The sequence below is a fragment of the Scatophagus argus genome, chromosome 5 (assembly GCF_020382885.2).
Source record: "Scatophagus argus isolate fScaArg1 chromosome 5, fScaArg1.pri, whole genome shotgun sequence".
Classification (NCBI taxonomy): Eukaryota; Metazoa; Chordata; class Actinopteri; family Scatophagidae; genus Scatophagus; species Scatophagus argus.
In genome coordinates, this window is record NC_058497.1 from 19,166,758 (window position 1) to 19,194,571 (window position 27,814).

Here is a 27,814-nt window from a genome sequence, read left to right on the forward strand (position 1 = left end):
TCAACCTTTACCTTACACACCTGGTCCCAGCCTTTGGTCTGTGGTTTCTTTGGCCCTTAGTAGCTGAGGTCGAGGCCTTGGATGGTGTTAATCAAAGGCTTGTTTTGATCCAGGCCCAGTTTACTGACTGAGGAGCATGTTCAGCCAATGAAGATTGCTGCAGGGCAACATAACTTGTTTGAAATGGAAATGAGCGCTGCTTCTTCTTCCTCTCTTAGCTACCACCAGGACTCACAATGGTAATTCCCCTCTTAATTTAACAGTGTGAATCATTTCCAAATAAATGAATTATTCTTTTTTTTCAGAAGGATGCCATCTGTAACAGATCAGAAGCTTGCGAGGAGATGCAGAAGTGTGTTACAATGAGGTTTGAGTGTGAACCTGAACTCAGTAGAAACACTTAAAGCCTTTGATAAACATTCTTATTGAGAGGTGAGATGTTGAAATGTGATCTGCTCAGACAGAGCAGTGCGCCAAAGCCCAAGGGGTGTGTGTGTGTGTGTGTGTGTGTGTGTGTGTGTGTGTGTGTGCAAGCGTGTCTATTAGTTTAAAGGTGGTTGTCCCCGCATTGCCTCTCTTTCCATTCATCTACAGCGCTAAGGGCCTGTTTTTATCAGCTCCATCTCTGGAGCTGACATTAATGTGTGCCCACCCATGTAGTCAACTCTCACTGTGTTGGTGTGCTCAGTCTGTGTGTGTTTCTGTGCGTTATTATGTGTATGTGTGTGTGTGTGTGTGTGTGTGTGTGCCAGCCAGCAGGCCAGGACGATGCTCAAAATATTTTGGCTGATTTATAGAGTCTCCTCAGGCTTTGGAGAGATCCCCTTTATTACTAAAGACACCAAAGGGTCTGTGCAGGGACAGCCAGTGACTAAGCTGGTGCCAACTCAAGCACACACACATGCACAGGAATGTGTGCTGTCTAGACACACACACACACACACACACACAAAAAGAGAAGACACACGGCACACAATAAAAGATCAATCATATCTGGCTTCGTGTAAACGCACAAAGAAATGAAAGCAAAGCAACACATCAACTCCCTGAATGGACAATGAATAGATAAATAGAACCTGACTTCTTTCACCGAGGAACATTTTATCCTCTTGGCGCTCAAAACCACATCCAATCAACCAAAATTTTGGCTGCCTAAACTGTGGTTATACTGTCTAATTTCTATTTCTGAGAGCACACACACAGTGAGGTGCAGACTGTGGATGTGCGCGATGAGCTGACTAGTCATTTTAAATTTTTATATTATAATTTACACATTAATAGGCATGTAGGAGCCATAAATGTGCGGAGGACACCACATTGTTCTGATGTCACCTTTTTGGGTTGTGTCACTTACAGTACAGGTAGGTAGACTTTCACTCAGAGGACGGGTGTTTCTGGATGGAGATCCGCAAATAGCTTTTTGTCTGCTACGCTAAGTGAATGCTGTGTTGTTTATTGGTGAAATGTTTGGGTGCATGGAGATTTATGGAAAATGTTCATGGATCTGAAGGACATGAATGATGGAAAATAAATATTCCATCAACAAGAAGTGGAAGTTGAAGCGTTATTTCACTAGAAACCGCTAAGCCGTGTTACAGTGAGCATGTCAGCCTGTCTGTATGGCACTTCAGTGGCCTCTGGTTTAGGCTTAGCTGTTGCAGTAGACATTTAAAGTACATATCCACATAATTCGTACTGAAATGTCATGTCTTCTTAATCAGATTATACTTTACAAAAAAGATCCATTACTATCATTAACAACACTGGTTAACTGTTTAACTGTTGCAGTTAAAGGTTTCAAATGGCTCTTATATATTTTAACCTTATAGATTAAATTGTCCCCACTGTTTTCTGAGTGTGTGTGTTTTTTGTTTATTTTTTTATGTTTAAACCAGTTGACTAGTTTAAAGATTAAACTTCTGTTTAAATGTCAGGGAAATTTTTTTTCTTTTTTTGGGAACATTCCTGGTGCAGAGCATGAGCACAAGCATTCAGTGCCCAGCGTAATCAAGTTGATGAACAGGTCCATGGTGGTGGAGAAGAAGAAGCTTGACACAACAAGTGTTCATACCCAAAGGGCAATATAAGTAATTTCCTTCCCAAACAATCCGTGAGTATTTGAAATATAAGAAACATTTTTTTAAATTTACTACCACCATAGTTTAAAAGAATCTCACTTTGTTTACATTCTGTGGTTGAATTTCTCACCCTTCTGCAGTGATTTTAAAGTAAGTGTAGTGTGGTCACTGAAACAACAGATGCAGTTTGTCCAACCATCCACCAAAAGCAGCTCCCATCTAACACCCTGTCACCACAAGCCACATTTCAGTTGCATTTTTCTATCTCATCTAAATGGCAAATAGACTATTTTTGTATCGTGCTTTTCTAGTACACAGACTAACCAAAGCAACACGAGCCAGCACGAAAACACATTCAGACACTAGTGGAAGATACGACTATGCAAAGTGCCACTTGCTCATCAGGAGTGACAGCCATTCGCTCAAACACTCACGCACCAATGAAAGAGCCATAGTGAGCAGTTTAGGATTCAGTATCTTGATCAAGACAGTTGGGGCTGGGGATCAAACAGCCAACTTTCTGGCTGGTGGAAGACCAGTCTACCTCCTGAGCCACAGCTGACCCAAAGCATCTCCCTATGATGAGAGAATCCATCCTACGGTGGCCCTGCAACTTAAACCTGCAGTGCAGAACTTTTGTCTTCCTCCCTCTGCCACTCACAGTAATTACTCAAATGCTGTTGACTTGCTTATGGTGCCATAGGCTCTAATATACTCCTGGGTGATGTAGCTTGTAGTCCACAGCTGTAGCCTGCTCTGTTGCTATGGCTGATCCACACTTAAGCTGTAGCAAACAAATCTTTGCTAAAGGATGATCGCTAACAGTGTGCCATCTCCCAAAACCCTCTGCCTGTATCTTCTCATTTCCTAATTATTTTTGACATTTTCAGGAGACGTTTCAAAGAAAGATAGCTGGAAAGCTTAAATAATGATGCTTAATGTTGGTGGTGATTTGACAACCTGGTAATGAGACTCAACAATCAACTATCTTTCTCCAGAATCGCCCTGTGGTATTATTACAAAGACCAATCAACCATAGCTGCATATTATGCCATTACAGGTTATGCGTATAAACCAATGGGCTATCAGCATGCCCTGAGTTGAGACGATCTTGTTAAACTGATCCCAAAGTCACAAAGAAATCAAGACCAATCAACCATAGCTGCATATTATGCCATTACAGGTTATGCGTATAAACCAATGGGCTATCAGCATGCCCTGAGTTGAGACGATCTTGTTAAACTGATCCCAAAGTCACAAAGAAAACATGGGCTGTCTTTAAGATGTTAGGGGAGTGTCAAATATGTTTTTATTCTTCTGTCTGACATTATTTGCATGATGCAGATCATGAGTCCAGTCCGTGTTCTCAGCCTCCAAAAGGGCACCTCATGTTTCAGCTGACTGTTTATGGCCAGTTGAGTTTTTCATCTATCAGTGATTCTTATCAGAGCTTAAAACTGGGCCATTTATGTCCCACCCAGGCGTTCAGACAGTTACCACTGTGGCCTAGCATGATTCCCAAACAGGAGGGTTTGCAACAGAAATTCTTTGATGGAGATAATTTGCCTCCTGAGGCCACCAGCTCCCCTTATGTGGTGTTTTACATGAGTCACGTTGGTTCTTGAGGAGGCAAGTGTACCCAGCCAGATATGAGAGCACCATGACCAGGACACAGGGGTGACGAGAGGCCAGGTTGGAGGGATGGAGGGATCTGAGAGGAGTTGGGTGAAGGGGCTGTTTGAAGTGGAAAGAGATTCTAGAACCATTTTATAGCTTTTTCTTTTGCCCTTCTGCATGGAGAAAGCAAGCAGGGTGTCGTTTTTTTTCAAACACATAAAGTTTGAGATTCTGATGATTTATAGAGAGAGGAAGAGAGAGAGAGAAAAAGAGACGGGGGAAGAGGGAAGGGTGGTGGCAGGGGGGTTTAAACATGATGCAAACCATTTGGAGTAGGGAGCGGAGGTTGCCAGCACAGCCTGCTCTGTTTAAACTGGAGAGGAAGTGACCGTATATACAGCATGCCAGCAAACTCCCTCTCCCTCACTGTCTTTCTCTATCTCTTCTTTCTCTCTCTATCTCTCTTTCTCTCTCACACACACACACAGAAAATCTTTTCAGTTTCAGAAGCTTGAGAGAGTGTGTGCTACACACATGTACGTACACACTCACATCCACAGAGGTCAAATGATGGCCATTGGTTAGAGAGCGTGTTTGTTGTTCTAATATTATGTTTCTTTACATCACCGTCACCAGGCCCATCACTGTTATTATCATTATTACTATTATTACAATCTGGAAGGCTGGGGGGTACACGGGAGAGCGAGAATAAAGGAGCGCTGAGGGGAGAAAAGAGCCAAGAAAGAGAGACTGAAAAATGGAAGACAGAGCAAAAGGGAGGAGAAGAGGTCAGCGTTTTCCCTCAACAGCCGTCCATGACTTAATCTTATTCCGCTCTACTGAGACCTTCCCAGGAATGAGGATTTGTTGCAAGAAGTGAGAGACTCAAGGAGAGAAAAAGATGAACAGTTAGAAGGAGATGATGGAGAGGCGTGTGATGAGGAGGTGAAGGAGAAGAGGAGCAAAAGAAGGAATTGGGGTATGATTTATGGCGAGCTTTTTGGAGGTCACTCAAACTCGCCCTAAAGATCGTCTGTGGTTTGCTATTCTTTCTATTCAAATATTACATTTTTTTGTTGTTGTCAACAGATGCCTTGAAACAAAAACAAAATCAACAGCGCATTAGTCCGTCTCAGTACATCTGCCTCAGCCTGTCTGCGGCTCTCTGCTGCAGGTCCCCTCTTTCCAGCTGAAGACGTAAAACTTTTAACAGTTCACAAAATTTCGGGTCATTTTTTTTAAAAGCGGACTGTTTTCAGTCGCAGATTTATCACATATTTAGTGCTGGTATTTACATCAGCAAGACCGTATGTGGGATAAGCCACGGCGCCCTTCTATAGTCCATTGTAATGAAGGAATGTGTCCTCCAGAGCAAAGGTGCATCTTGATGTGTTTTTAATAGCTTTTGTACAACAGTGGAGACTCTGGACGCACAGGAAATAATTGGTATTAGGATCAGTCCATTGTTTGTCTTGGTCTTTTCACGGCATTTGTTGACAAAAAAAAAAAAAAAAAAAAAAAAAAAAATCACTAGATGACTTAATTGCTAAGATCTGGAAAGAATCGTACAATCACGCAGGTTTTAAACAAACCTTGACATTAACAAACATTATTTGGAAGGAAAAGCAAACTAAGCTAAATTATTACCCAAATGATGGACTTTGGTTTGCTGTCCACATCTCAGAATAAGTGACTGAAGTGGTTCTGGTATTGATTGCTGTTTCTGCCCGTTGGAGAGACAGCCAAGTTAAGCTAACTTCTCCTTGCGACCCCTGCAGCAGCCTGTGTGTCAACTGGAAATGGTCGTGGCTAACATGACCACCGTGGCCAAACCAGATGACAATTCAAACTGATCGTTAGGTGCCCCAATAGAGGTTATATTAGCGGTACTGGCATGTTCCCAGACTTGGTGCAATAATGAATGATAGAAAAGACAATAAAATACAAAAATAGCCATAATATGATAAAAAAAAAAAATATGGCCAAGTTGTAATAAATCACAATTATCTTTTAAGTAAAAAGTGGCTGCTTCCCTTATGTGCATTTGCCGTGACATTGTTTCAACCATCTGTACTGTAATGGCTCCCAATGAAGCGTGAATCAAACTAAAATAGAAATAATAGTCCCTACACTCTTGTTTCAGTTTTTTTTTTTTTTAAAGTGGACACACGGGCCACCTATTTTTGTGGTGTCTGCCTCAGTTGTGGTGAGCTAGTCTAGACCTCACTAAACCAGAGCACTGTGGTCTGGTGATGTCATCCTAAAACAACACAATGCAATTAATTGGTTTATGATCACCTCCAAATTGGCTCCCAGTGGACTTTATCAAACTGAGTGAGTGGATGAGTTACTTGGCAGTTCAGATGTTTGACAAACTGCCCTGCTCTTCCATTTTTAGTTAAGATGGAAGGCCGAGCACTAATATACCAAGTGCTCAGTTTTTCTGGTACTCCTTTTCTATTCCTAAATGGATTCTTATAAAGAGGGTCATAACATTAAACCCAATAAATGACAAGAGACATGAACTGTACTTTCAAAGCTTGCTAACTAAAATGAGTCCAAGTGAAAGGAAGATTTAACCTGTGCATTTGACAACCTTTTACCAAAGTGAAGATATAGTAGATAACAAATCAGAAAGAACCGATGCTGAATATGGCACAGTTCATGATACAGGACCATTTTAACATGATAAATAGAAATTTGGTTTACTGAGCTAAAATAAAGCAAAACAAAACCCTCAGGGAGACATACAACAAGTAGTAAAAACACAAAATTTCTATTATAAGCAATAATGTATTACTGATTTCTGTGCGCGTATGTGGAGGTAACATTTAATTGCCACATGCACATTCTTCCATTAGAGTTATCTGCACAAGGATGCCTCAACACAAGCTCCTTCAGAGTATGCAAACACACGCCCACACATGTGCGTTCGAGTGTGTCTGTGTGTGTGCGCGCAGTGCCGTTGTGTTGCTGGTGGCTCAGCTTCAGGATTGTGTCGAGGCTGTCTGTAATAAATGTGCCCAGGCGAGTGGGCCCAAAAAGATATATCACAAACAGGAGGGGAGGCAGAGTGCACAGGGGAAGGAAGAGGATGGAGCAAGTGGGGGCAAGAGACGAGCAGAGTGGGAAAACAAATGAAGAAGAGGAGAAAGGAGATGGGGGAGAAAGGGGAGGATCGATTGGTAAGGAAAAAGAGAAAGGGGGGCCGGGGCTGCTTTCTCCTGGGTCCTGCTATGTTTCCCATTATGTAAGCCCTGGTCACCGGCAGCATGCCAGCAGGCAAAATAAAAGAGTCTCTCTGGCTTGGCACTGCTCGTATTTTCCTATCCTCGGCACGGGGTCAGGGAGGGGTCAGGCAGCTGGATGGGGCGCTGGGGGGATTGTGGGGTCTGGGCTGGCCTCCAAAACCCAAAAGGCCCAGGGTTCAAGTACCAGCTGAAAGCAATCAGGGGGAAATCTGGGAGTGCCACAGCTGCTCGCAGCAGCGTTGTTCTGTGGCTCAACTTCTCTCTCACTCTTTCTCTGACTCTCTTGTCCCACTTTTCCCTTCTCTGTTGCCTGCCCCCCCCCACCTCACTTTTTCAACAGACACACACACACACACACACACACTAAAAAAAAACTGCATACTTTAAACATGAAGCCAGAAGTTCATCTACACTGATGTGTGAGCTTGTGTGTGGGTGCATGCACCAGGGTTGTGTTTGTGTGTAAGCTGATGTGTTTGCAAGTGTGAGCATATGTAGGGGTGGGTGGTGGTGGTGGTGTTGGGGCACTGAAAAGACAAAAGAGATAAAGACAATAGCAGCGGTCCAGTCTGCTGCGACCACAGCGACACTGAATGTGTGTTTGACCGCAGAGCCTGAACATGCTGCTGTATTTTACATCAGTGTGTGTGTGTGTGTGTGTGTGTCTTTTGAAATTCCATGAATTTACTCAACACAAAATGTAATGGTGCTGTACAAGATGTTTAGCTTGAGTGTTTCTGTGTCATGATTTTCACTTGGAATCTGCTGACTGTACTTTGCAATCGAGAAACGGAGTAAAATGAAAAGATAAAAGGTACATTGAAAGCATGTGGGGTCAATTTTCCCGCTCTGGTTTTGGTCTAATCTTCCCCTCAGCGGGCATGATAAATGCCAACAAATACAATACCATTCTCAGTGATTACTTCCATCCTTTGGAAAGTTTCATACTTGTCTGAATCTTTTTCCTCTGAGATGACAGAGTCAGTACCCACAGAGGTCACTGAAAAGTTTGATGAGCCTAAAAACAATGTAAACCTTAAACCAGTGCCAGCTCTGCAACAAGGCATAAAAGGCTGACTTGAAAGGTGGATTTAGGTACCTTTTAGTGCCTTTTAAGTTTGAGCAGACAGCTAAATGGAGAGTTGCAGTGGCATAGCGAAGAGAAGAAGATGCAGTAACTGAGTGAAACAGATTTTTTCAATCTACCTTGACATTGCGGTTCACCTGATTCTGCCTCTTTTACTGCTGGCAAAACATTCATGCTACCCTGCTTCTCCACATTACATCCATCCACTCCACCAGCGCACATTCTTCCCCCTCCAAGATAAACATGAATAAAAAGATGGTGGATGTCAGGGGTTTGCCTTAACAACGTGGCCGATTCAACTTCATGCCAACCTTAAACTGGATTGCGTCTCTCCCCACATGTAAGTAAACGTGCACAGGTGAGGCTTGGAAGCATTAAAGTTGTTGTTGTTTCCTTCATGGATTTGGGCGACTGCGACCTATGGTTACCTGTAACATCTTAGATCAGCAGAAATGTTTGCATTTATCAGAAGTATGATCCCACATATGCAGGGTGGCAACAAAGAAATGTGATGATTTATTAGAGTTGCTGGTCCTCAGCCGATTTTTTTTTAATTGTGTCCATCCATGTGGAAACACATTGCTTTGATTTCAGGAATTTGCTTAAAACTTGAGCTACACTTAATGAAAACCAAACTAGTGAAACACATAAACACACACTGCTGCTGGTGAAGTGCTCGTCGTTGCAAAATTTCTACAGCTAAAGGAGAATGAAAGGAGAGGGAGTTAATGTGACACCAGCTGCGTTTACCCTGTGGCCATTTGTGTGACCCAGGACTTGAGACGACATTTTCCCACACTGTCAGTGCAGGTCACTGGATTTCTAGCAGAGTAGTAATACTGTATGCCTCTGGAAGTGTTATAGCCCACATGTGCAAATATTGAGCAATTAAGCTATTTTGCCAGATTGCAGGAGCTAAACACCCCATTAAGACACTTTATGTTTTCCCAAACACTTACCTGTAAGAGCTTACTTATTAGCACCATCTTATGAGAAACACTTGCCGTGAAACCTCTCATCAGCTGAGAGATTATTGGCTACAGGACCATTACACTTACTCCAGAGCCTATTCATCTCATTATGAGCCAGACAGAGAGAGAGAGAGAGAGCACAGAGCATTGAGCAGGGCCATTAAGCTTTGCATAATGTTTATGATGGGTCATGGATCTCCGTTATGTCTTGCTTAATGCGCAGAGCAGATTGTCTCCTGGCCTGCAGTGTATCCACTGAGCTGGCACCGCTGCTTCTGCCAGAGCAAGAACCCTCCTCGCAGACGAGCCAGGCCTGCAACCTCTGTTATCATCTGTATTCCCTCATGCTGGTCTCTGGACTGCCTCAACTATGCCCCCCATCCAGACACCTGGGAGGAGGAGGAGGAGGAGGAGGAAGGAGGGAGGAATGGAGGGGTGAGCAGACGGATAGAGCAGCAGTGTGAATGAGAGTGGCAAAAACAGAGGAAGTGATAGAGACAGAGAGCCAGCCAGATGAACAAGACCCCAGACACAAAGGGCTGGGGTGACACACACACAAACACACATATCCACCAGCACACAAACACACACACACTCACACACTGAAATATGCTCACTTATGGTCCAAGAAAAAGAGGGGGGGGGGGGCTGACAGATAAGACTTGTGCCTGGGGCATGTGTGCGAGGAGACACCCAAATTTGTTCATCTGTTCATTCCCTCACTCGGAGTGACGGAAGGAGTAGAGCTGGCTGTCGTCAGCCTGGCCCAGAGCAGGAAGTGTGCTGGGGATAAGACGGCCATGTGGCAGGATGTTATGGATTTCTAATTAGAGCAATTCATCTGTCAGCAAGAGCACGCTTTCACTGGCGCTTTCTCTGGCCCTGCTCTCACCGGACCTCCATACTTCACACTCCCAACCTTCACCCACACTTTACACACACATTCTTCACCCAGGGTAAACGTGTACATGCACACATATCCCTGGAGGTTTCACAGTCATTGCTTGTCCAGCATACTTTACCTCGGACTGACTACACCCGAACAAATCATTCAATCACCACAGCTCACATCAAGCAAACAGCCCAAAACGGGCTGAAGGGATCCCCTGAGAGAGCTAATTCTTCAACAGTGTAAAACCATGACTGAGATAAGAGCTCGCCAGTGCAGAAGGTGGAGACGGTGGGAATAAAACTAGTTGTCGGCACACTAAAACACGCCATGATGCAGTAATCGCGGGTTGTCTCAAGAAAAACGCTGCAGAGTGCGCGCTGTTCCCTGGACAGACGTGATAATGCTAAGCTGGATGCTCCAAGGGTCTTAGAGCTCAGAGCAGAGCGAGCTCCCCAGGGAACAGACCTCGCTATTGTGTTACACCAGATATCCTGCTGGTGCTCTTTTGGACGGGAGCTGATAATCATACAAATAAACAAACAAAGGGGAGGTGTGTTATACTGTATATCTGACATGTGTGTTTGTGTGTGCGTGTGAAAACAGTGGCTGCATAAAACATGAACGCAGCTTAAAGGCTGAAAAGTGAAATCAGTTCGGTGGCACCCAAAGGTTGCATTCTTTCCACTGGAACAGAGAAGGGCGACTCCACTGGCTGCAAACTCAGGTCTGATTATCTGCGAGCTTATGAGGAAAAGGAGCCACCTCTCACTTGATTTATTATGTGTGCTCTCAGTTGCTAGTTCTCAGTTGCTAGTTTCAGGTCTTCAATACAGTATGATTTAGTAAATTATGGTCCCATTTAGAGTAAAATAGCAAAGGTTGCTTTAGGGTGTGGTTAGCTTGCAATTAACATGTTGCTCCCACAGTATGTCCTCGGGTTCACATCCAATCAGGACAGAAGCAATACACATCATCTCTAGGTAGTCCAAATATGGTCACTTCCAACGTGTTCTCAACCCCTGGTTGTCATATGCCTCTTTGTCAAGCTTGTCAAGCATCTTATCCAGATGCACATCCTGGTATTCTTTATGGCCTGCAAAGCCTTTAGTGGTCAGATAAAAACTCTGTTGTTTGATTTAGGAAAATATTAGTGATGCTTGGTTAAGCTCAGGCACAAACACCACTTGTTTAGGTGACATCACTGCAGGTTGACACTGCAGCCAGCTGATATTATTATTATTAATATTAAATATTATTAAACATACATTCCTATTTTTTCCTTCAACACCACCAGCAAGTTGACTTTTTTGGCTTTGTGGGAAATATCATCACAAAATATTGAATGGATTGCCATGAGTTTTGGAATATACATTCATACCTGCAAAAACAAATTAAGCAAGTCAGACAATACAGAATACAGTTTGCTGTGCACTGTATAACTGCTGCTTTTTTCTCTCTTCTACATCAAGACAAAGTCAAGGGTGAGAAGAGAAACTGAAACATGAGAAAAAGCAGCGATGGAAGAAAGAGCACACGACACGAAAGATGAAGCAGGGAGAAGAAGGAAGACGAGAAATGAGGAAGAGAAAGAGAGTGTCAGAGGGAAAAATGGACAGCGAGAGAGAGAGAGAGAGAGAGATAGGGGGGGGGGGGGGGCGATGAGAGGACCCACAGTGAGGGAGTGATAAAGCTGAAAGAGGGTGTGAGAGAGAACAGAGTGAGCCGGGTGGGGATGAGGAGGGAGGAGAAGGGGGAGGAGGAGAGGGGAGAGGCTGTGTAAGGCCGGGAACACAGAGCAGCGGCCGGGGGGATGTTTAGATAGGTGCAGGCTGCCACTAGGAAGTCCACGCTCCAGTATAAACAGGCCGCCACACAACCCAGCACTCCCAACTGTGGGAGAAATCTGCCCTGAGACGCACGGAGTGGCGCTGGCCAACAGAACGAAGGAGGGAGGGAGGGAACAAGGGAGTGGGTGGTGGGAGGCAGGGGAGGATGGGTACACGGCCACTTTCAGATCCCCGCTGAATATATACACAGCTGAGTCTGGCCTCTGGACCCATTTCCTCTAGTTTCCCTCGCCGAGGTCCACGCAGACTCCTGAGGCCATTTTTTTCTGCTCTTATCTCCATGTAATCTCTATCCAATATACCCCCCAGTACACACACACACACACACACACACACACACACACACACTGGTCCTTGTGAGGTCCTTTATTGTCTTATTGCCTGCATTTTATTACACTAAACTAACCACTGACTTCTTCACTAAACATTTATTGTCTAAACTGAATCATAAGCAGCATCAATGGTTTTGTGAAAACAAATATATAAAATGTGATACGTGTAATGTGAAAGGGGTCACTCGTAGTGACAAACCAGCAAAAAAAAAAAAAAAAAATTATCACTTGACGGCTGCCTTGAGATTAACCTTCTGTATGCTATCATTCAGACAGGAAGAGCCAGACAGTCAAGTACAGAGTGTCAGGAATCCAGAAACAAAGCTTCAAATGGCTTCAGATGTTGCTCTGTTTCTACCTGATGTGTACATGAGTATTCAGTGAAATGTATTCACTGAACTAGGATCACTGGGCTCGCCGGTTGGTAACAAGGCAAAAGTTGTGGCTTTGTGTCTAGATCTCAGCAATGGAATCATTCGCTTTACTCAGACAAATAACCTTTCCAATTAGCTCTGGTTACAGCTGTAACCTTTTGACAAAACGGACAGATGACTTTCCTTACTGTGAAGCAGTTTTCTCAGTTCTCTATCCTGATGAGGATGTTTGGTCGTTAATGTAAAGAAATACAAAAACGACCCCTTACCCATTTAAAACACACATACACACAAACCACAGTTTTGTGGTTAGTGTGTAATGCAGAGAATTTCAAGGGAAATTCCTGTGAACATGAAACCCGGCGAAAAACATTCCACATGAACCAACACAATAGCAAACCCCGTCTGTCACATTGGACTTCAGACTGTCGCCACGTCCTGTTCTCTATCATGTTCCCCTGCACATCACCTGGAGGAGCGCAGGCACACACGCAGCCACGCTCATGCATGCACACTGCACCGATCAGAGGAGTCCATCTGCACCTGGCCCAGACACCTCTGAGCTTAGTGAGGAGAAAGGCCAGTCTCACCATGTTTAGTCTGTTCCTCTGGTCTTTCAATGTGTGACAAGACCCATGAGGGGCTGAGGAGTTACTGAGGGGACTTACGGTGTCGTGACAGATTCACTGCTCTTCTCCTGCAGACTTCTATTCAGTGGAATATTTACTCGGTTTCTGTCACTGTGATATACTGTAGGTGGAATTAGGCTTGGAAAAAGAACAAGTTTGTATGTTCATGTTTTTGATTTTATGCCTACAGTATATTACATGCTGTGAGAGCAGAATGCAGTGGTGGACCAAGTTTATAAAGTATAAAGTCTTTTGTGTAGGACTGTTAAGGATTAATTTCATTATGGATTAATCTACTGATCATTTTCAACATGAAATTAATAAATTGTTTTATTTGTGCAATTTCTGAACTTGAGGAGAAAAGTCACAATTAGCCAGAGCCCAAAATGACAACTTTGAAATGTTTTATTTTATTCAACTAATAGTACAAAATTGAAAAATGATTCAGACTAAATTAAAAATAATTAAAATAATTTGACATTTCATTTCATTGAAAGTTGTTTTTTTTATGAAAAACTACTTTAAAGATTCTCAAGCAGTTGCTAATTAAATTTTCTGATTACAGTGACGAAAGCTGTCACACAGCTGTAGTGGAGTAAGAGGTAGAGTATTTCTCTCTGATTATAATATATTTAATATTTCACTGTGTAAACATGTAGCTCCATATGGCTTCAGATCAGACACGTATGAAATGACTTTTCCAACCTTAAAGATGCTAAAAATCAAAGTGAAAGTGAAATATCAAACAAACCAAAGATAAATACAGAGACCACTTCATCTGTGTCAAAGTGCAATCAGCCATTTTAAGACACACAGGATGATTTGTTCTCTATGTGCTAACATGCACATCAGGTGTCTGCACACAGAAATTACACTAAGCATAACACGTACAGTCGGTTTTAAGCTTATTAAATAACTAATGCAGTCTAATACAACACTCTAAATCTCACCCTCAACTGACTCAAATAAATGCGACTGCTAAATTAGTTCATCCGTACAATGTGTGCCTTACTGTGAATGGACTGTGTGTAAATCTACTGTATGGTATGTAGATTTTAGCTTATGTTGGTAACAGGAACAATCCTAGTAATGGAGACTAAAGTTTCAATCTTTTGCTGCCAAGCATCTACTATGCTGACATGTCCTCGAGTAAGACATTGAATCCCCCTCAGATTTAATGAAGGCTGTGGGCTGCTTGTCATTGTTCATTTTTTTAAACTGCATCTTTATTTCGAATCATACGACAGCCTTGAATGTTGTGTAAGCGTGTGTCAAGTGCTGCCGGTTATTTTTACCATGAATTTCAGAGGAAGACAAGAGGAGTGCAAGGGAATCTGAGGAGAAACGCATGAGTGGACTAACACGAGTTGACCAACATCCAACCTAACACATCGAGGCAGAGATACACACTCATGGACACACAAGCTGGCTGCCAGTAAACACTAACAAGTCCAGCAGCTCTTCCTGGAACAGCACCATGAAGCAGCTGTGAGTCCCAGCAGAGCCTGACTCTCCCACTCACTGGGCCTCTCGCAGGCAAACACACACCCATGCCCTCACACACTGATACCACACACACTCACACAAAACCTCACACACACTTTTTTGTGTTGCTCACTGGGCTTTCTACTGGTTCCAGTTAAAGTAAAAAAATAACACAGCCATTTCTTTTTCTAAAATTAATTTGTCTCGGTCGGAAAGATTGTGTAATCACACAAAAACTCAGACTGACCAACGGTAAACCTGCATTTTAGATGTGATCAAAGAAATTTTTAAGATAAGGACTGTGCAACACCAAAATCAAACTAAAGTTTTTCTCGACAAAATTTATTTCCACTTATTGTTAAGTTTGTGAACACAACACTCACTCAAAACCCAGAAAATTGCTTGCAGTTGACAGACAATGCCCAGAGTCATGTAAAACCATTTCTAACCCAACAATCACACCTAACCATAACCATCTAGGGAGCCATCGTCATAACTCCTGGGACTGCGGTTACAGCATCCCTGATCGTAACCAAGTTTTTATTGGTCGCCTTGGCTTAACCATCGCTTGACAATACTTTGGTTTCCATGACCACAGTCTTTTCCCAACTTCGCATCAGTTGCACTAAACCTGTTGAGCAGCAGCTAATCCATGTCTCACCAAATCTAATCGAATTTAGCAGCATGTTTTGACAATCCTTTCGCCTCTGATTGGCATGTGTCTAACTGCAACTCATAAGTTCTCAGTGTCTGCGTTAATCATGAAAATGTAACTGAATTCCCCCCCGAACAAAACCTGGCAATCTGAAAATCATTTTAACCTTATTATCATTTACTTTATTTTGTTTTAACCAGGCTCTTCAGTGACACAAGCATCATCTCAAAGGGCCCATCTGATTCATGCTGCTCTGACAAAGTACACACTAACTGTGCAAGCAGAATTCATGCAGACCACACATTACGAAGAACCGCAGATATGCATAAACACACCCTTTCACAAGCTGAGATAAACATTCGAGGTCACAAGGTGCGCTCATATGCTTCCGTGCACCTGCGTGTTTTTGTCCAAGAAACAGAACTTCAGGTAATGGTGGTCAGACAGCATACAGTGGGATGTAATAAGATTTCACTGATTCACACATTTAACTGTGAAAACACCTAAAACACCCTGTTTCTGGCACATCTGTATAGTCAATACACAATTTACCAGACTTTGGTGGTGTTTCCAGATCCTTCCCATTTCAGTGTTGACTCACAGTGACGTGTGCCCTCTAAAGAAAACACCTCATAGCTCTTCTTGTTTTGTTGCTAGGCACTTGTTACAGTAGCTTCCTTTTTTGAGTTTTCAGATCAGCTGTACCAACTTGGTACAATTCAGTATCAGATGAATATATGAATCGTATACCATAAACTGTATTAAGTCTTTTAAAGCTCAATCAAAGGTTTCCCCTGCATACCTGTTCCCTATCCTCAAACAAAATCTTTATAAGCTGTGTTAAAACAGGGTTTATTTTAGCTGAACAAATTAAGGAATTATTCAGCCGCCTTAAATTCCAGTATTCTTGTGGTTACATCCTCCTACATTTAATAAAAAAGTCCAGAATTGCATCATCCTGTGGGCAAGTTAGGGGATTTATTTAGATAAAAACAGACACCGCTGCATAGACAAGCATTATAATATCCACCAATAAAACACTAATATATACATCATATAGTGCATCATTTCAGAATATCATATAGTGGTTAATTTCCTGTGTGTTAAAAGTAAAGACCAAAAGCCATGATCTGTTTATATGCATAGATCACTTTCTCACCACAAAAACTGTGTAACTTGCTGACACTGTTGGATATAAATGTCCAAATTACTGCAGTGCACAAACAGACTCGAAGAGGATGTAAGACGCACTGCTGCACTTTCAGTGACACAGTTTCCCAGGCTTTGCTTCGGCGTGCGTCTTGCGTCACTGCTGCTGGTCTCATGTGGTTTTTCTGTGGTTGCATCTGCTCCAGTTCACAGAGCGAGCACTAAGCTTCTAAAACAGCACTCGTGATCACAGATCCATCCACACACTCACTTGCTGTAACACATTAGAAAAGCAGCACTGGTACAGACAACCAATCAGAACAAAAACAACTCAGAGAGATGAGTCCAGGCCCAACATTCCAATATGGGAACTCTCCTTCAGATTTCCCTGAATGAAGCCCAGAGTCATTTGGAAGCCTTAGGCTCAGACTTGGGACCAGTGTAGATGACCTTAGCAGATGCTGCAGTAGGAATGCTGGAGTCACTGTGGAACTATCTTGTGCTCTGGGCCTCCTCCGTACTGATGTGAGCTGCAGCCATGTCATTACATTCCCCCTCTTCCCTGAGGGGGCATCCCTAAAGAGCTCAGTGACTGACAAAACCTGCTCCCTCCCCACAGTCCCTGCCTACCAGCCATACTGCGGGCCGAGCAGGTGAAACAAACCCTTTGACTGGAAGAGAGATGGCACACTGCAAATCAGCAGGATCTTCAGTTCCCCTGCTGTGCTTTTAAATTTGGATAAAGACGCGAAAATTGTTTCTAGGTGTTTCTACCTAGAAAAGTACCTGGAAAGTGAAGGTACACCTACGGCTTTGTTAATTTTGATGCCTTTCAGTTGTTAAAAGGATAATTCTAGTATATTATAAACCTTTGCCTCAAGTTCACATATTTTGGTGCGTAAATGATTCATGCTTACCAAAAGTTTCAGAATTGGTCCAGTTGATTGCCTCAGCTGGCAGCCATGACTGCAATGGTTGCAATGTAATCCTTTGGGGCAACTGCAACCACAAATTCTTTAAATGTGCCCGTTTGTGAAGTTGGAGAGAGAGGTTTGAAGTTTACATAGAGCAAGCACCGACGAGACTATATATTTTCAAAGTTATGGCTGAATATTTAGCTGATGTTGACAAGATGAAGAAACAACTGCAATAGCACATCTTGCGAGATTTCAGACTTCTCCTTGAGCAAGACTTGTATTTCTGGTTAAACCAAAAGACTTATCTCAAAAGAAATCCTTTCAGTAATAGAGAAAAAGAATCGCAGCCTATCGGTGGCCAACAAAAAAGCAGCGGAATTACATTTCTGTTTAATTTTGAAATTTTTGTTTGTAGTATTTTTATCATCACAAATCAAGTGTAATTTAAGTCATTACATTATAGACATCTCTACAGCTGCTATTTCCAAAACTTGGCAACTCACACCATAGCCAAAGTGGAAAAATTGCTGTTTTTGATTTCAGGGTGAACTGTCCCTTTAATGTGAAAAATGTGGCACATCTTGAGAAAATGCTTCTCTTCTAAGGCAGGCTAAACACATGCACAGACTCAAAAGCCACCTGCTCTGACAGCAAAACTCCCATCAAGCATTAACTGTAAACTGTTCACTTGATGAGTTCTCAGCCATACCTCGGCATGCATAGCCACACTCTTCGGATGAACCAAGAGTAAACACAATAAAGGTGCACCTCTGTCTTTTGTAAACAGCTCATCTAACCTGGGCGCCCATTCAGACGGGGCAGTCCGCCAGGATGAGCTATAACTCCGCTGAAAGAGCTCATCCACCAACCCACGTCTCTGTCCCTAGCAGTAAAGAGAGCAGTGAGACTACCCAGTGACCGCTGGTTTATAATCAGTCAAACACAAGTGTGTCAGCCCTGCGCCCCGCGACACCGTGCTATGCACACTATACAGACCTGGCGGCCCAGCGAAAGCCCGCTCGACATTCTGCATTGGCTTTTGCTAAACTGAGTCAATTCATTCTCATGACCCATGGCAAATCATCGTGACCCATTTATGAGGCTGTGTCAGCCGTTCCTGTCAGCACAGTCTCTCTGCTACATCAGGCAGACATACAGGTCCTGCATGAGATGACAGTGTGGAATTTAAACATTTTAAACCATGGAAAGTATAGTATTAATTTTTCTCGTAACTTGGGCCATATGGGATTTGGCAGATTCATCACAGGGACAAAGGAGCACCAGTGCAGCTGTGGCATGGGGCTTATCACAGTTTGGATTATTATTATCCTGAGACAAAACTCTGACTTTTATCTTAGTCCTCTCTATGGTTGTAAAGTAAAACTTTGAACTGGAAATTGGGAATCAAATCAATGGCCATCTTCTTACAGCACAGATCTTCTGCCTCAGACACCTGCAGGCACAGATATTAGAATAATCAGGTTACACTCTTTGCAGGCTGACCTGATTTGACAGCTCAGGGCTGAGTTTAAATACCCTCACATCCATCAGTGCCTTCGAGAGGGACGAGAGGTAGGGAAAGCAGAAGGCGAATGTGAGAAGAAGAGTAAAAGGTAAACACAGTTGATGGGATAAGAAGAGGGAAAAGTCGAGCGACTAGAACAGAGGACGGCCAATGAGGGAAAAGAGTCAATTTATCATGGAAAATCCCTTTTTGTCTCAGAGGTTGATTGTTTGATGTGCCGCAGGGCAGATTCAGACGCGTCTCTCGTGTCAGAAGTAGCTGCTGCTCTTGTTTGTGTGTGTCTGAATGCGTGTCAGACAGGTTATCTGATTGAACGGAGGGAATTATTCAGCAGGAAAAAGTGTGCAAGAAAAAAGTATGCATGTAGCCTGGCTCTGATGTGCTGATAAAAAACTATACACGTGTACAACTCCACATCTTGGAATAGAGTTAAGAACCTCTGAAGAGGAAAGAGCGCGCACTACACACACACACACACACACACAAATAATGCAATGTTGCAATGTCAGTGAGTTTTGTCTTCTGCGTCTGACTGACATTGTTGCGTGTGTGCGTATTTTACGAATTTGTGTGTGTGAGTGAATATGTGTGATTAAATAAGGGGTGCGGAAGGGGGTGGGTGGGGGGTTTTGCAGGTGGCTTGCTCCGGTGTTCTGCCAAGAAAGCAGAATACCCTGGGGTGTGGTGGAATAAATGAGAGTGGGAGAGGTGAGGGAATAGAGGGGGAGGCGTGCAGCAGGGGAGGAAAGGAGAGTGGAGGGGATTTGATTTAGATGGTGGTTATCATAATCGATTAAAAATTGTTTTCTCTTCGGTCTCAGCGCCCCACGTCTCTCGCTGGGACTCGGGTGGGGCTTCCAGAGCAGGGCCAGGCCAGATGACTTCATTGCCATATGGTATCTAACCTCTCAGTCACACTCATTTACAACAATACAGCACATACCCATTCTCCAAACACTCCCTTTGTTATGCAGCACTCAGTAATTCTGATAAAACCATGCCCATACACACACACACCAATCAGTCAGCTTTGGTGGAACCTAAAGTAAGTGACCTCTAACCACAGCCAGCCTCCCTTATGTGGAACATTTACTGGTACGTCCTGTGACTGATTCTCACAAGTTTCTCATCGATCAGTTTTGTAGTGCTTTTGCAATCTGTTGTGTCTGAAACCGCAATGTTGGAGGTTTGCTAATTTCACAAGCAAAATGATTTCTGAAAGCTTTGTGTCGAGCCACAGCTAGATTAATTTGTTCCAGGGCTGTAGGGCAAATGTTTGCTGTTGGGACCCTCCAAGTTCCCATTAGTAAAATAATGGTTCCTTACCCCCTGTTTTTCATGTCAGTCCATTTTGAATTTGACCAAGAAGACATTTTGGGAAATACAGATTTTTGCTTTCTTGTGGATTGAATATAAAGTTGTGGCCATAAAACATTTAGCTTACGTTTAGCTTAAAAAATCAGAACCAGCTAGCCTGGTTTTGCCCAAAGGTTAAACAAACAAACAAACAAATAAATTCCTACAACCACCTCTAAAGCTCCTTATTTAACTTGCTATATTTTGTTTGTTTGCTTGGGTGGCTCCCCCTGCTTCCAGTGCATAAAGTAAGCTAAGGTAACTTATCTCCTGGCTGTAGCTTCATATGTAATGCTCATATATGAGAGTGGTGCTGATGTGGTGATTTAAGTCTAAGCAACAACAAGTGAGGGAAGGGAAAAATAAGGGACTGAGATGCTGGTGCAGATTTGTTAAAAAATGTCCAGCTAATCAAATTACAAAAAGCTGATTGACAGGTAGTGAACTTTTCAGCTTGTGTTGGCCGCTTTGCATGAGCGGTTGTCCAGCATTGTGCAGAGTGCAACCGTGTACAAGTCAAAGTGAGTCCTTAGCTGATTTACTCAGACAGTGTCTGTTTATCCCTTCAAGGCCTCTACCATCCAAACTGGCTACTGGCGTCTGTTCAACAGCCAGTCCAACAGTGTTATCTTCATGATACAAGATTGTTTACACCAAAACAAATAAAACCACATAATTGTACAGCACAGAGTTTACCTGAATATGACCAAACATATGGCCACACATCCAATCCAAATTCCAGCAACGGCCTCAAACTGCTGTCATAACCCCAAACCAAAAGAGCCCAGTGTGACTGAGTGTGCAGTTAAAGTATCACATACTTCTGTAATTACAATGTGTTTGAAAGAAAATGTTGCCTTTATAGAAGTCAATAGAATTAGGGGTTACAGTAGGCTGTGTGTATTGACGAGGCTATGGAGAGAGGGAAGAGAGAAGACACTTTGAAATGCCAGTGAACTCTTGCTGGTGACGGCACAAAATATGGAATGCATTACGGAAGTGACAGCGTTGAGGACGACGACACAAACAAACACATAAATCCGCCATAGACAGACACATAGACGATTGTGGAGACAGGCAGTCACCCCCTGCCATTGCTGTATCTCTACATCTGCTCTGTCTCTCCCTCTTTCACTGCCTCTAACACACCATCTTGCAACCTTAACCCTCACTTCCATGACATTGCTCTCTCTTTGCGCTCCCCTTTGCGCACCAAATCATATATCTTTGCTTTCCGTCTCCAGTGCCCAGGGTGGACCTGGTCCCACTCCCCCAGTCCATCTTCCTCCTCTTGTTTTCCAGCCCACGGCCCAAAGAGAAAGTATTTGCCCTGTCTCTCCCTCTCTCTGGCTGTGTCTTGGCTGCTCTATAAAGGTTAGTGAGAGCATGGTGTGGGTGTTGGTGTCTCAGGGTGAGTTATGGGTACTACAGCCAGGGGACCCCAGAAAGAACCCAATGAGTGTACTGTTGGGAGAAGGATGAAAGAGAAAAAGAAAGAGGGAGGGATGGAGGGAGGGCAATTTAAGGGTTCAGAATGCCAAGTGCTGATGTGTTTGTTTTCCATCACTGCTGTTCCGGGCAATGACAGAGAAAGAAAACAAACGGCAACACTGATATATTACATACAGACTTTCAACTCTATTCTCAAAGCAATAAGTCTGCGATGAAAGTGTCTTACTAATTGCCAAACCTCAGTTATCTCCTCATATCAAATCTTCACACGTGAAATCTTGGTAACTGATAAGGGACTTCAAAACGCTTTTCATTCGTTTAGCTCGTGGGGAGAAATGAAGCGAGCTAAACAATGTATGTTTAAAACTGTCACCGTGGGCGTGTCCTCACAGCAGATTCATCATCACATGAACTCACCGTGCAGCCGCTGAGGTGAACATGAACAGAACGGTGGTGTTGGTTACATTAGCAATCGTCGTGCCTGACCAGAACGCACACAGCCACGACATGGCATCTGTTCAAAACTGTGACTTTTACTGTATCATTTCAATGGTGTCTGTCACACTTTACACTGTGCAGTAGTGCTTTATGCTACGTGTGAATACCTGTCTTTATAAGGTAGTGAGCTGATCCTGTTGCGTGCAGAGACAACTCCAGGCACGCTGGATTGTCGAGCCACGTCACTGTAAGGTAATGTATGGGACAGATTGGAGGGCCAGGGAAGAGGTGAAGGAAAGGGAAGATTGGAGCAGTATGGGGAGGGGGCTCAGCTCCATCTGTCCCTGACGAGCATGTGGACGAGAGACCTGTGCAATGCAGCTGGATGGAGGAGAGGACGGAGGGAATAGGAAGGGTAAAGAGGAAGAGAGAAAAAAGAAACGAAGGTATACTGTATCCAGTGACCTTCCCCTGGGTCAGTCATTACAGACTAATGCCAAACATTGTTCAAACCCACACAACATCACTTTAAATTGCAGCGGTGATCCCAAAGTTTCCAAGGATATCAAATATTGCAGGCTGAATTTTGGGAAGATTTTAGGTTTGAATAAACATTATGTAGGTCCAGCGATGAGCTGGAAAAAGCCGATAAGGAATATATGTGATACTGTCAGGCAGAGTGGGACAAAATTATTTTATATTTAACAGGCAATGAAAAGGATGGAACAGAAGAAAGAGCAGACTAAAAAGCCAATGTGACAAGGAGACAGAGGAAAGGGAAGACCCCCAGCAAGCCCACACAGACCCAACCTGTGTGCTGTCTGACACACAGCATTTCTTATGAATGGAAGGAAATTGTCTCCTGAAAAAAAAAAAGAAAGAAAACCTATTTAAAAAGCATGAGTAACAATAATAGAATCAAGCCAGCTTCTAAGGGCCGGACAACAGTGTAAAGGACACAATACAGGGGCAAGAAGAAGGGAAAGGAAAAGGCACAAAGAGATAGAAAGGTGAAAATGACAACAAGAAAGGTTTATTTTATTATCCTTTAATAAATATCTGACAGATTTCCTGAGGAAATATCGCAGATCACATGTAAAATAGTTTAAGACTGATGTCAACTGCAGCAACATATGAAATCTATTAGCGAGGAGCCACAGCAGACACAGGGTGAGAGGGAGCGAGCGAGCAACAGAGGAACAGAGAGAGAGAGAGAGAGAGAGAGAGAGAGAGAGAGAGAGAGAGAGAGGGAAAGGGGGAGAGAGAGAGGGAAAGGGGGAGAGGGAAAGGGGGAGAGGGAGAGAGTGAGAGAGAGAGGGAGTGAGAGAGGGAGAGGGAGAGAGCGAGAGAGAGGGGGAGAGACAAAGAGAGAGGGAGAGAGAGCGAGGGAGAAAGAGGGGGAGAGAGAGAGAGACATAGAGAGGGAGAGAGGGAGAGAAAGAGAGGGAGAGAGAGGAGGAGAGAGAGCACTGCTGAAAGTCATGCAGGAAGAAAAAAATCTCAGCCTTTCCAAATTCTTTGAGAGGTAAAAAAGTCAGCCAAGACGCAAAATCAGAAAAAGGAGGAAAAAAAAAAAAGAAGAACAGAAGCACATGCCCACGCTTGTGCACGTACGCACGCACACACACACACACACACACACACTTAAACACTGATCTCCACATCCTGCCGGGGTTCAGGGCCAACAGTGAAACGAGTGCCCAGACACCGCTGCCAGCCCCAGGGAGGGATGAAGAACGAAAGATACACACACACACACACACACACACACACACACACAGAGGAAGAAAATATATATATATAAAGAAAAGAGTTGGCAGGAGCAGTTGCCTGCCAAGAGTGCTGCCATCTGTAAAATAGAATGACTTCAGGGCAACTTCTTGAAATTTACCTCTTCATTTTGGGTAAACTCTTTCACCTACTATTGTTTATCTGAAAGTTGGATCTCACCGTCATCAAACCCAAAGTCCCCCCTCCCCCGTCTGGGAACTGATGCATGCCTCTGTTTGTAATTGTGAATGAATTAACATATTCTTAATTAAAGCGCAAAACTGGTGACAAGCAAAATGCACTGCCCAAGAAAGGGGGACTGTTTTGGTTCCCGCACACGTCTGTGAGACCCTACATCCAAAACATCTCATCTTATATCTGTGAGAAAGCTCATCAGTTCAAGACAGAGATACTGACAGTCACACAGGCAATTTGATGATGGTTAACACACACACACACACACAGACACACACTCTATCTCCCACCCACACAAACACACACAGAGTGGTGGTTCCGTATTTTGGAAAGAGGAACTTGTACTGGTTCAGTGGTGCCAGTATGTCTGTGGCAGTGTGGCAGCCATGGTGTTCCGCCACCCTCACCCTCGCTCTCCACCAAGACCCAAACCACAAGCCAATACCCACAAGCCAGAGAGGCCTGGATGAATATACCCACCGCACACACACACACAGAGTCAACCAACCACACATACCAAGTAAAGAGGTAGAGTTCTGGAAAATGAGAATGAGTGAGGTTTCTGTCTTTCTCTGTCTTCTCTTCCCCCCTTTTTAATCATCCAGGCCTGAAAGGGCACACAGAGTTCAGCAGGGACAAGGAGGCTTGTAGGCGGGGAGGTGCCGCTACAGAGATGAGCAACAGCCTCACTGTATACTACACTGCCTTGCCTGGGAAACAAAGGTGATGTCTGGTCTGAAATGTGTCTGTCACGCTGTACAAGGGTGTGTGTGTGTGTCTGTGCATGCATGCTCAGTTGTGCTCTTCCATGAAGTGTTCAGATATAGTAGTAGCAATACTCCATTTGAAATACAAAGTGACACAGCCTGCTCTGGTTTCAGACCATTCATCTCAGCGTGTCCTCGGTGGCAGGAGGTGGCTTGTCAAGCAGGCGTTTCAACCTGTCTTTTTTTGACACAAGCACAGGGGGGCGCTCAAGTCAGACTTTTTTCAAATTCCATATATGTGACCTTTTAGTAAAATATATAGATATAGCAATACCAAGAAAGTAAAAAAGTCCTGATGTTTCCTTAAAAATATCACGTCAAACTACTCGTGTGTTTGATGCACAGCATCACTGAGCAGGCAGGATGCTCACACTTCTGCTGTCTTAACAACTTTTGTCAATAAGATGATCTGCAAAAAGCATTTTAAGGTTAAAGTCGGTCCAGATGGGGCTTAATAACACTAGTTGCTGTGGATCATGTTGATAGAACCTGATTTCATTAGCTAGAAATCTTATGTGCACAGTAACTGGTAATCACAACAGATATAAATAATGGAGTAAGAATGTAAATATATCACTCCGGAAGTGCAGTATTAAAATGTCTCATTGATACACTGTCAAATGTAAAAAAGCAGAGATAACAAACAAATGACCTCTTCAGGGTGTTTCAAAGACTTTGATGCTAACTCTAATTTCTACTGTCAGGTAGTCGATTGATCATATTTCATAGCAAATATTCAACTGTGATGTTAACTACTACAGTGTCAAAATAACACAGTGCTGTAAGAAGTACTATATTTGTTTCTGAAATGCAGTGGAATAGAAGTCAATTACCAAAGTACGCCACAAATCTTTTACAGTAGTACTTGAGCAAACTTGGTTAATGACTTTCCACCCCCGACTTTTGTTCGAACGTATTTATAAAGATCAGAGCACAATGAACGCCTCCGGCAGCAAAAATATCATTTCACTTTTACGAAGGAACAGAGTGTACGCTACCCAGAGCTCCACAACTCACCATGTAGTGTGAACGTGAGTGTGTATACTAAGTGTTGAAGGTTAGGGTTCCTGTATGTGTTCCCCCAGTTGTGTAATGGCCCAGTGGAGAAGAAAGTGATGAGAAGCTGGTGTTAGAGCCCAAAGCAGGCCCTTATATGGAGCGCTGGAGCTGTTTTCTCTCCTCTCTGCTGTCTTGCTTCTCTCCAAAAGTGCTACAAGGTCGGAAGAGAAGAGGACATCCTTCCAAGTCAACATATTTACATATTTGCAGCGATGTGGGGATATTCAACTGAGCGTTGGCAGGCGAGGCAGTGGTCAGCCAGGACAGCTGAAAGTGGACATCTGGGCCTGGGCCTTGGCTCCGGCTCACTCCCTCACCCTTATCGCCGTATCTCTTGCAGACGAAACATTATACATTTGACAGCTTTGTGCAACTTATTGGACATCTTAAGATTTTATCTTTTGTGAAAACTTAGAATGAACTTAAACATGTAGAATCAAATGTAATATATGATTGCCATCCATAACTTGCTATGAAACTAGAGAGGGCATATTTTATGTGGAATCCTAATTGTTGTAATGTAGCAAGATTTTCTCTGATGAACAACACGCCAGGTCGTGTCATGCCTTTTTATATATTATACATCTTTTGGCAATGGTCCCTGGAAGTGCCCTAGGGAACTCCTCGTCTTCTTCAACTCCCCCCCAACCCCAAATCCTCAAGCTCAACACACACACACCCTCTTTTGCCCCTTCCCTCCTCTCTCACCCCCATAGCTCTTGCAAAGGAACACAACGCCATGTTTCTCTTGGCAGAACTCTGCAGGCTGTCCCTGCGTGCCTGAAAAACCAGCCAACGCGCACATTTCTCACATTTTCTGCCTGCTCTCTGTGAACAGTTCACTTCAGTCTCCTCACATCATCCAGGCTCCCAGGCAGTGCAGGACAGGGTGGGACAAATACGTCCTCTCACTTACACTACATCCACATCCTCCCTGTCTCTCTCGGTCTGTCTCCAAAGTCTCCCTATAATTCACCCTCACTCCATCCAAATCCCTCTCTCTGGTGGTTACTTGCCCTTTTCGCCCTGTTTGAGCGAGCCAGATGAGCGCAGGTGTGTGTATGTCTACGTTACTGTAGTTTGATGAGGTAAAGCTGCTAATATGATAGTGTCTGAGCTAACAGGGAGGAAATCACGCGTCTGGCAGACAAGTGTCAGTTTGGGGGTACACAGATGTCTCAGCCAGTTAAGAAACCAACTTTCAAATTAGTTCAACTGCACAGCTGCAAGATACGATATAAGTCAAATGCAGGAAGTGGAATATACCCACTACAATAACTAAAGGAACCTTACGATGAAACACAGGGTGAATGTGTGGTCGACTGCACATGTGAACACATTTGAGATGAACTGGGCTTGATTCAAACAGCTGGAAGTGAATCCATTTGCCTTCAACTACAGAGGATGGACGTTTGACCTCTATCCCACACACCGGGCTGTTTGGCAGCAGATCACCAGTTCTATTTATTATTTAATTTATTTCTTCTAAACTTTAATTTAAACTTTATTTCCTCTGTGAGTCTGGGGTCTGGGCATTGCTACACAAATGAACGTTCTCAGAAAAGGAGGAGGAGGAGCGGAGGGGAAGTAAAAAAAAAAAAAAAAAGAAAAGAAAAAAAAAGTGCAGCCTGTCTCTTGGGTGCCCTTTTTGCCATCCCATTTCCTATGCATCTGGTCTGTGTTTGTGCGGAGAGGGAGAGGGGGAGCAAAAGGGGGACGGCCGTCTGGGGCCGATTAATAACCAGTGATTTATAGGAACTTTTATAGAATAATACAATAAAAATGTGTGCATACGTGTGTGTGAGCGCATGTGTGTGCATGCGTTTGTATGTGTGCTCGCCTCAGTGAAAGTGCACCCAATGCTTTTCTAATTCTGGGGAATCAAAAACAAATTATCGGGAAAAAACACAGACCGTGCTCGGGATAAATTGGGCACAGATGGAGGCAGGAAATAAAAACGAGTGAGGA